Raw genomic sequence first — 7,175 nt, 5'->3', positions numbered from 1 at the left:
TCACACATTAATGAACACCGTGCCTTCGTTCTAGAACATGGATAAGAACAACTGACCCCAATTTTACAGTAAAATATCTTAGTCTGTCTTAGGCTTGAGTCACAGGTATCAACTGTCGAAAAATAGACTTCAATTTTTCTGTGTATATGCCGCAGTATACAGTCCCTACACCATCCCAGAGACCTAAAGACTCTTCTCTTTCCTCCTGCAGGAGAACCGTTTAAGGCGCCGGTTTTGGTGGGGGCGCGGGAAATATACGAACCAACAGAACTCATCAAGATAGGATGTCAAACCAGACGACCCTTCCTGCAGGAGCACCTACCGACCTTAAAATGGTACCTGAATGACACTAAAGTACGTCATCTCCAAGCTAACTTTAACGCATTCCAACCTTGCGTAATATGTTTAACCGCTGAGTTTGTGTTGTTAGAGGCCACCCATAACTCTCTTGGTCCTGAGATGCTGACATAAAATTGCTTGTTGAGTGCCGTGCGCAGCCGACATATTTACTCCCCTAACATAAATTGTTCATGTATGTGGGATCTAGTGTGCTCTTAGACATATGTTCCACTTGAGAGTTATAAGCACACACACACACAAAGATGAAATTGATATTCTTTTGGTAGTTTGGTATATGATCAACTGCTTAGTTCTGTACTTAGGAAAACGTTTTCTACACTGTGCTAAGATAGTAAATGTAAATTAGGATTCCAATTATTTTACTTTGCACTTCCCATTTTGTTATTCATAAAGTCATAATTTCATGTCTCGAAAAGGATCTTCTTTATTTCTGTTTTGATAATTAATCAATAACTACTTTCCTTATGATCTGCTTGGAGGACATCAAAAACTCATTTTACGTTATGATATATCAAAAAGTAAATAAATCATATCAAATATAGACGCACACATCCAGACACACACGCACACACATATATACAAACACATACACACACACACACACACACAAACACACACACAAATATACTCACACAATATGAATAAATAAATAACAAAGGTGTATATATATATATATATATATATATATATATATATATATATATATATATATATATATATATATATATATGTTTGCACTTGGATTCAGAGATAAGTCTCTAAGGGACGTGTCTAATATGCCTCCTTCCATCACAGTCCTCACTAATAACACCCCTAATATTTCTGCCGGCGTAGCCTCCATCACACCACATTTCCCCTTCCTCTCCATGCTGTATCCAGCTTTCCTACCCTATCCCCTTCCTCACTTTACTTTGTCTGTGTATTCTGCTCCGCGTCACAGTGGCCAAGCGACCGGTGGACATGTTGACAAATCATCAAACTCACAAATACAAGCAGCGGTACTTCCGTTCGCGCTCACCGACTCCAATCACTCCCGCTGCCCAGCAAACACGTCATGTAGCACCAGAGTCTACACACAGGGCACTATACAATAACTTCCGAATGCTTCAAACTTTAATATTCAGGCCGATCAAATATTGCTTTCCATCTTGTGTTACCGCTGTCGAAACACGTGCATAGAGGCTGGTTTGTCCAATAATAACTCTTTGGACATTACCGCCTGTCTGCACGGGAGGATTACGGGCATTCAATAAAGGTTGGAAATGTGCCTTCATTTGCATGGTGACACGATATACACCGGGGCATACATGTTCCCCAGATATTAGAAGTGTTGATGGAAATAGTAGTGGTAGGTGGCAGTGGGAGTTTTACAGTGACGTGTGCTGATAGGCGGATCAAAAATATTCATCAAACAAAACTGCATCAGCTGGGGATAGCGCTGATTGATCTACCAAATGTGATTAAACTTCTGTTTAACTTTAGATTGTTAATTGTGAAACTTTTGATCACACACTGCGACACAGAAACTCGCGATACTGCACCATAGTGTTCGCTAACCCCGACCTTCTTTGCAATTTAATGAGACTAAATTCCCGGCGAGTGGAAAAAAACGTATATGCGATGTTTTAGGAACGCATGGAATAATGACAGTAATGACGATGTTCATCATGGATGTAATGCATCCCATGATAAGATATGCCATACTTTTATTGCTGGTGAAATGATAAAGGAATCTGATAATAGTTTAAGGTATGGGGCTTCTACACGCGAAAATCATTTTATACACATTTCCAACCTATTGGTAATCAGTATAAGCCCCGGTTAATGTGATTAGTTTGCTCCGGATCGCCATGTTATTAAACCCTTATAATGGTAGTTGCAGAGGGGAGGGCGGAAGCAAGAAAGAAAGGCAGCGAGGAAGTAGAGCAAAGAGGGCTGGAGGAAAGGAGCGTGTGTTGAGAGACGTAGGTGGTGATGTAGGGGGGTGAGAGGGGATGGGAGGGGAAAGGCATGGAACAGGAGAAGCTGGGTAGGGGAGTGGTGCGGAGAGGGAGACGAGATGTGTGGGGGGAAAAGAGGATGGAAGGAGAGGTCGAGAGGGAGAGATGGAGAGATAGAGAGGGGTAGGATGGGGTACTTAGAGGGGGCAGGAGAAGGAGGGAAGATGAAGAAAAGGAAGGACAGGGGAGGGATAAGGTGCGGAAGCGGAGGGAGGCATGAAGAGGAGAGATGAGGGGCTGGGTGTGGAGGTGAGAGGTACTTGCCATAACCACACGTTTGCCTAAGTCGCTCTTGTCTGTTGCCCTGGACCTGGAATAACTCCACAAGGGACGAAGGCTGCAGGTCTGGAGGCAAAATGGACATTCTTTCCCTCGTGTTTAGCTCTACACTAATTTTAATGCCGTAACACCGGGTTTTTATAAATTTCAATCGTGATTATATACATTCACACAATTATACATTTACTATACACTCCACGTGATGTAATCTCATATTTCTTTTTTGTGTAATATCGCCGTCTTCCTAGCAGGTTTAGAAACTACTCACTTCTCGCATGGAACTGCATCATTCCGCGTCTCGATTTGGATTTCAAAAGTTTAATGACATATTTCGATAATTCGGCCAACTTTTTATAAACGTGTTAATGGAAGGCTGGGCTTGCCCTTTTATTTTTCTATTTCTTTATGTCTGCCTGTTCCTTTTATATTTTGCTGTTAGGTACATACGACCATAATGCCACATATTCTAAGTTTTATATATATATATATATATATATATATATATATATATATATATATATATATATATACACACATATATATGTATGTGTGTGTGTGTGCGTGTTGTGCGTGCGTGCGTGCGTGCGTGCGTGTGTGTGTGTGTGTGTGTGTGTTGTGTGTGTGTGTGTGTGTGTGTGTGTGCATATGTATATTTATGTACATACATGTATATATAAGTATATACATATACATATATTACATATATGTGTGTATGTATATGTATATATATTTATATATGTATGTATATATACAACCCTACATATACATACATTACATAGAAATATATACATGTGTATACATATACATTTATTACATACATACATATAATATAAACAAATATATGTATATACATATACATATATATGTGTATACATATATATGTGTGTGTGCATGTATATACATGTATGTATATATGTATGAACATCCACAAATGCATACATATTTAAAACAACTTCCCCTCTAAAAAAGACTCACCAACAAACACACATTCCCCCCCCCCCCCCGGCGACTAACGATGACAAAAATAAACCGAACTACTGCCACCAATACAAACCGACAAAGCCGTAAATCCCCGGTAAACACACAATGCTGAAGCCCACACTTTTTCGCTTGAGGACCGTGTGTTAATTTACAATAATCGATGAGGCGTCCTTATGCTCGCAACGCGGAGTAATCTAACTGATGCCTCGCGTACTGTAATTGAGCCGGTTCGTTAGCGAGGAAACTTCGTTAGAACTCCTGCTGCCTCCCTCGCCGCCCCGTGATCCTGAGTGACTGCTCCACTCAGCCCACGCCCGCTGTTAACGATTACGCCCGTGCCACCCCGCCCCCGGCCTGTTCCCTGCGGATTTATTTATACGCCAGGCTGCTTCCTGTGCCATTTGTACGCCGGTACGCTTCCTTTATCGTTTATACACCAGCCTGCTCCTTGCGTGTTTATTTTGTCTCTTTCCTCTCGTGCTTGTTTATGAGCACTCCCCTCACTGTGGATTATTTACACGCTGTCCTCATCCGCTAATTATGCATAGTCTGTGCACAATAGTTATGTTTACGCTTCTGCCGGGCTCCAACGATTTGGAAACATACGTGCCATCATCCATGCAATGCTCAGACGACTGTTCAGTGGTCTTGCTTCAACTATTTTGAATTCAGTACACCTGTTTATGGTCCAGTCAGCAACGGTACTCAGCTACACTGCGCGTGAAGGATTCCACCCTTTCAGTATCCTAACTCCCCTTGCTACTCCCTGTAATGATCCTACCATTCTTTTTAATGCCCCAATCGCCTAATACACTAATGCTTTAGGCTGGCTAATTCGTTATGCTCATGTATTCCGCAGTTCCTGTGAATATATCCAGTCATGCGCGATGATAAAGCAGCCTCTGCCTGTAAATGATCCACACTTTTTCTCCTAATAGTCCACTTTGTTCCACTCTTCCACTCGTTCTTCGTCAGTTCTTCCTTCTAGAATTTGTCTGGAATTAGAGTCCTGGTCGGATCCGCTCATTTCTGATCCTTCGGCATGTTTCCTGCTTCGCTTTTTCCTTCAGGTATTAATACCATGGTTATGATAAACAAACTTTGTGCATATTTTATACACTTCAGAACTAAGTCAAGCGTTCGTAATTCGCTTGTTTGTGCAGTAGAAGCGGAAGAGATAAATACATAACAGGCCAAAGTTTGGTATATTTTTTTATTTAAGGGAATAATGTGTGTCTCCGGAAAATGTATTGATAAACGACGACAGATCTATTAATCAAATTGTGAGAAATTATATGTAAATGACAAATAGAGATTAGTAACTCAGTTAAGTTCAATGAAGACATGTGGTCGGGACTCACTTGCATGTAGCCCAGCTATATAACTGCCACAATAATTGGCGTGATACTCAGATCAATAACAGTAATGATAAGGATGACCATAATAATAATTATTGTGATGACAATGCAATGAAAATGACAGTTATAGTGACAAGCAACAATAAAACAATAACATGAACAAGAACAAAACTACAATAATAATAATAACAGTAATAACAATAACAATAACACAAAGACACCACCACTAACAACAATAAAAACAATAATGAGGATGATAGTGATTACGCAGAAAAAAGCATGAAAAAGAATGAATAACTTCACAGCGAGAGAGATTATTTTACATGTATCTCCGATGAAGATTTAATTGAAGCGCATCAAATACATTTCGTAATCATTCTTATTCATACACTTGTCACAATATAATAATAACAACAACAATAATGAAAATAGTAATAGTGGTAATGGTAACGACAATAATAATGATAATAATAATGATAATGATAATAATAGTGATGATAATAATGATAATGATAACCATAATCATAATAATAATAATTGCCATTATGATTATTATTATTATTATGAAAAAAAATAAAACAAGAATATAATAATAATAATAATAATAATAATAATGAAGCTGATATTGATGTTGTTAATGTTGATGTTAATAACAGTTATAAAAAAACAATGATAGAAATTATAAAACTGATAATAACAATAACAATAGTAAACATAATAAAATAATATCAACAACCACAGCAATAATAATAATAATAATAATAATAATAATAATAAGCAATATAGCAACCAAATCAACGAAAACAACAACAACAACAACAAAGACAACAATAATAACAGAAACACTAATGGTAACACATACTCCTTTCGACTTCAAAAGGCTTAGTCACAAGGGCTGGAACACCTCAATCCGGGAGTAACTGAGGGTTAAAACGTGACTTCGGTTCACCCACAGGTCGATCCCGAGAGGGTCACGCCCTACAGCAAGTCTCTACTACCTGGGTACCTCGGTCTTTCCTTACATGTCCCCGGTGAAGAGGTAAGGACTTGTGTACAGTATTTTAACGTCTGTGTTTGTGTGTGTTGTTGTGTTTGTGGCTGGGGCTTTTAGGTTCGTTTGTCTGTGTCGGTCTGTGGTTGGTGCTTTTTTATTTGGTTGTTTGTGCCTGTGTGATTAAGACTGCCTCCTTTAATTAGTTTGTCTATGCTTGTGTTTAGGGTTGTTTTTAAATTTGTTTGTCTGTGTTTTTGTTTGTGGTTGGTGCTTTAAATCTATTTGTCTGAGCCTTTGTGTTTGTGGCTGCCTCCTTGAATCTGTTTGTCTGTGTCTTTATGTTTGTGCTAGCTTCTTTAGGTCGGTTTGCCTGTGTCTTTATATTTTGCCTTTGTCTTGAATTTGTCTGCATTTTCTATAATTGTGTACGCATATGTAAGGGTCTCTGTCTTTTGACTTTATGTTTGTGCTGGCAGGTAATGGGTTCAGTTTGTCTGTGTCTGTACGTCTGACTTATGGTTCTGTCTGCTGCCTCTGACTTTCCCTGTTTCTGTCCTCTTAGCCATGACATTACCTTTGTTTAACACTATGTTTTTATATTAGACTTTGTTTATGTCTCTACACTTCCTTTATGCTTCCATGAATTTGTCTGTGTAGTAGTTTGTCTGCTGGTGTCTGCGTCTTTGAGGTTGTGTGCCGTGAGCTGCGTTTACCTTTGGGCTTGTGTGTCCGTAAAATGAGGCTTCGCATGTGTCTAACCGCTTCCAGGAAATATCACTCAAAAATTGAAGAAACCGAAAAGCTTTTCCTACTCTTAAGGGCCGCTTAATGCACCGCCTTACAAGAAACACAGAAAAATATCCTAGAAACTATAATCAAATAAATCAAGATCAAATTATTATATATATATATATATATATATATATATATATATATATATATAATATATATATAAGAAAGTGGTCTTCAGTCAATGAAAAAATACAATCGCTTTCTTATAAGACTAAAAGCAGTCATAGTCACTTCGCAAATTCTCTGTCTTTAAAAGCTGCTTAAATTAGAGAAAAATCTAAAGTTACCGCCAACTTTCACTATGCAATGAGATTCTACTTTATAATACACGTTGCTAACCTTGGGACTGTTGAAAGCTAGATATCTGATGTGATTATTTTAATTTTATTGTAGTATAAATTATTGTTTTTT

This window comes from Penaeus monodon, chromosome 13 (assembly GCF_015228065.2).
Source record: "Penaeus monodon isolate SGIC_2016 chromosome 13, NSTDA_Pmon_1, whole genome shotgun sequence".
Lineage (NCBI taxonomy): Eukaryota > Metazoa > Arthropoda > Malacostraca > Decapoda > Penaeidae > Penaeus > Penaeus monodon.
The sequence above is the reverse complement of the archived record's forward strand: the minus strand, read 5'-3'. Positions refer to the sequence as shown.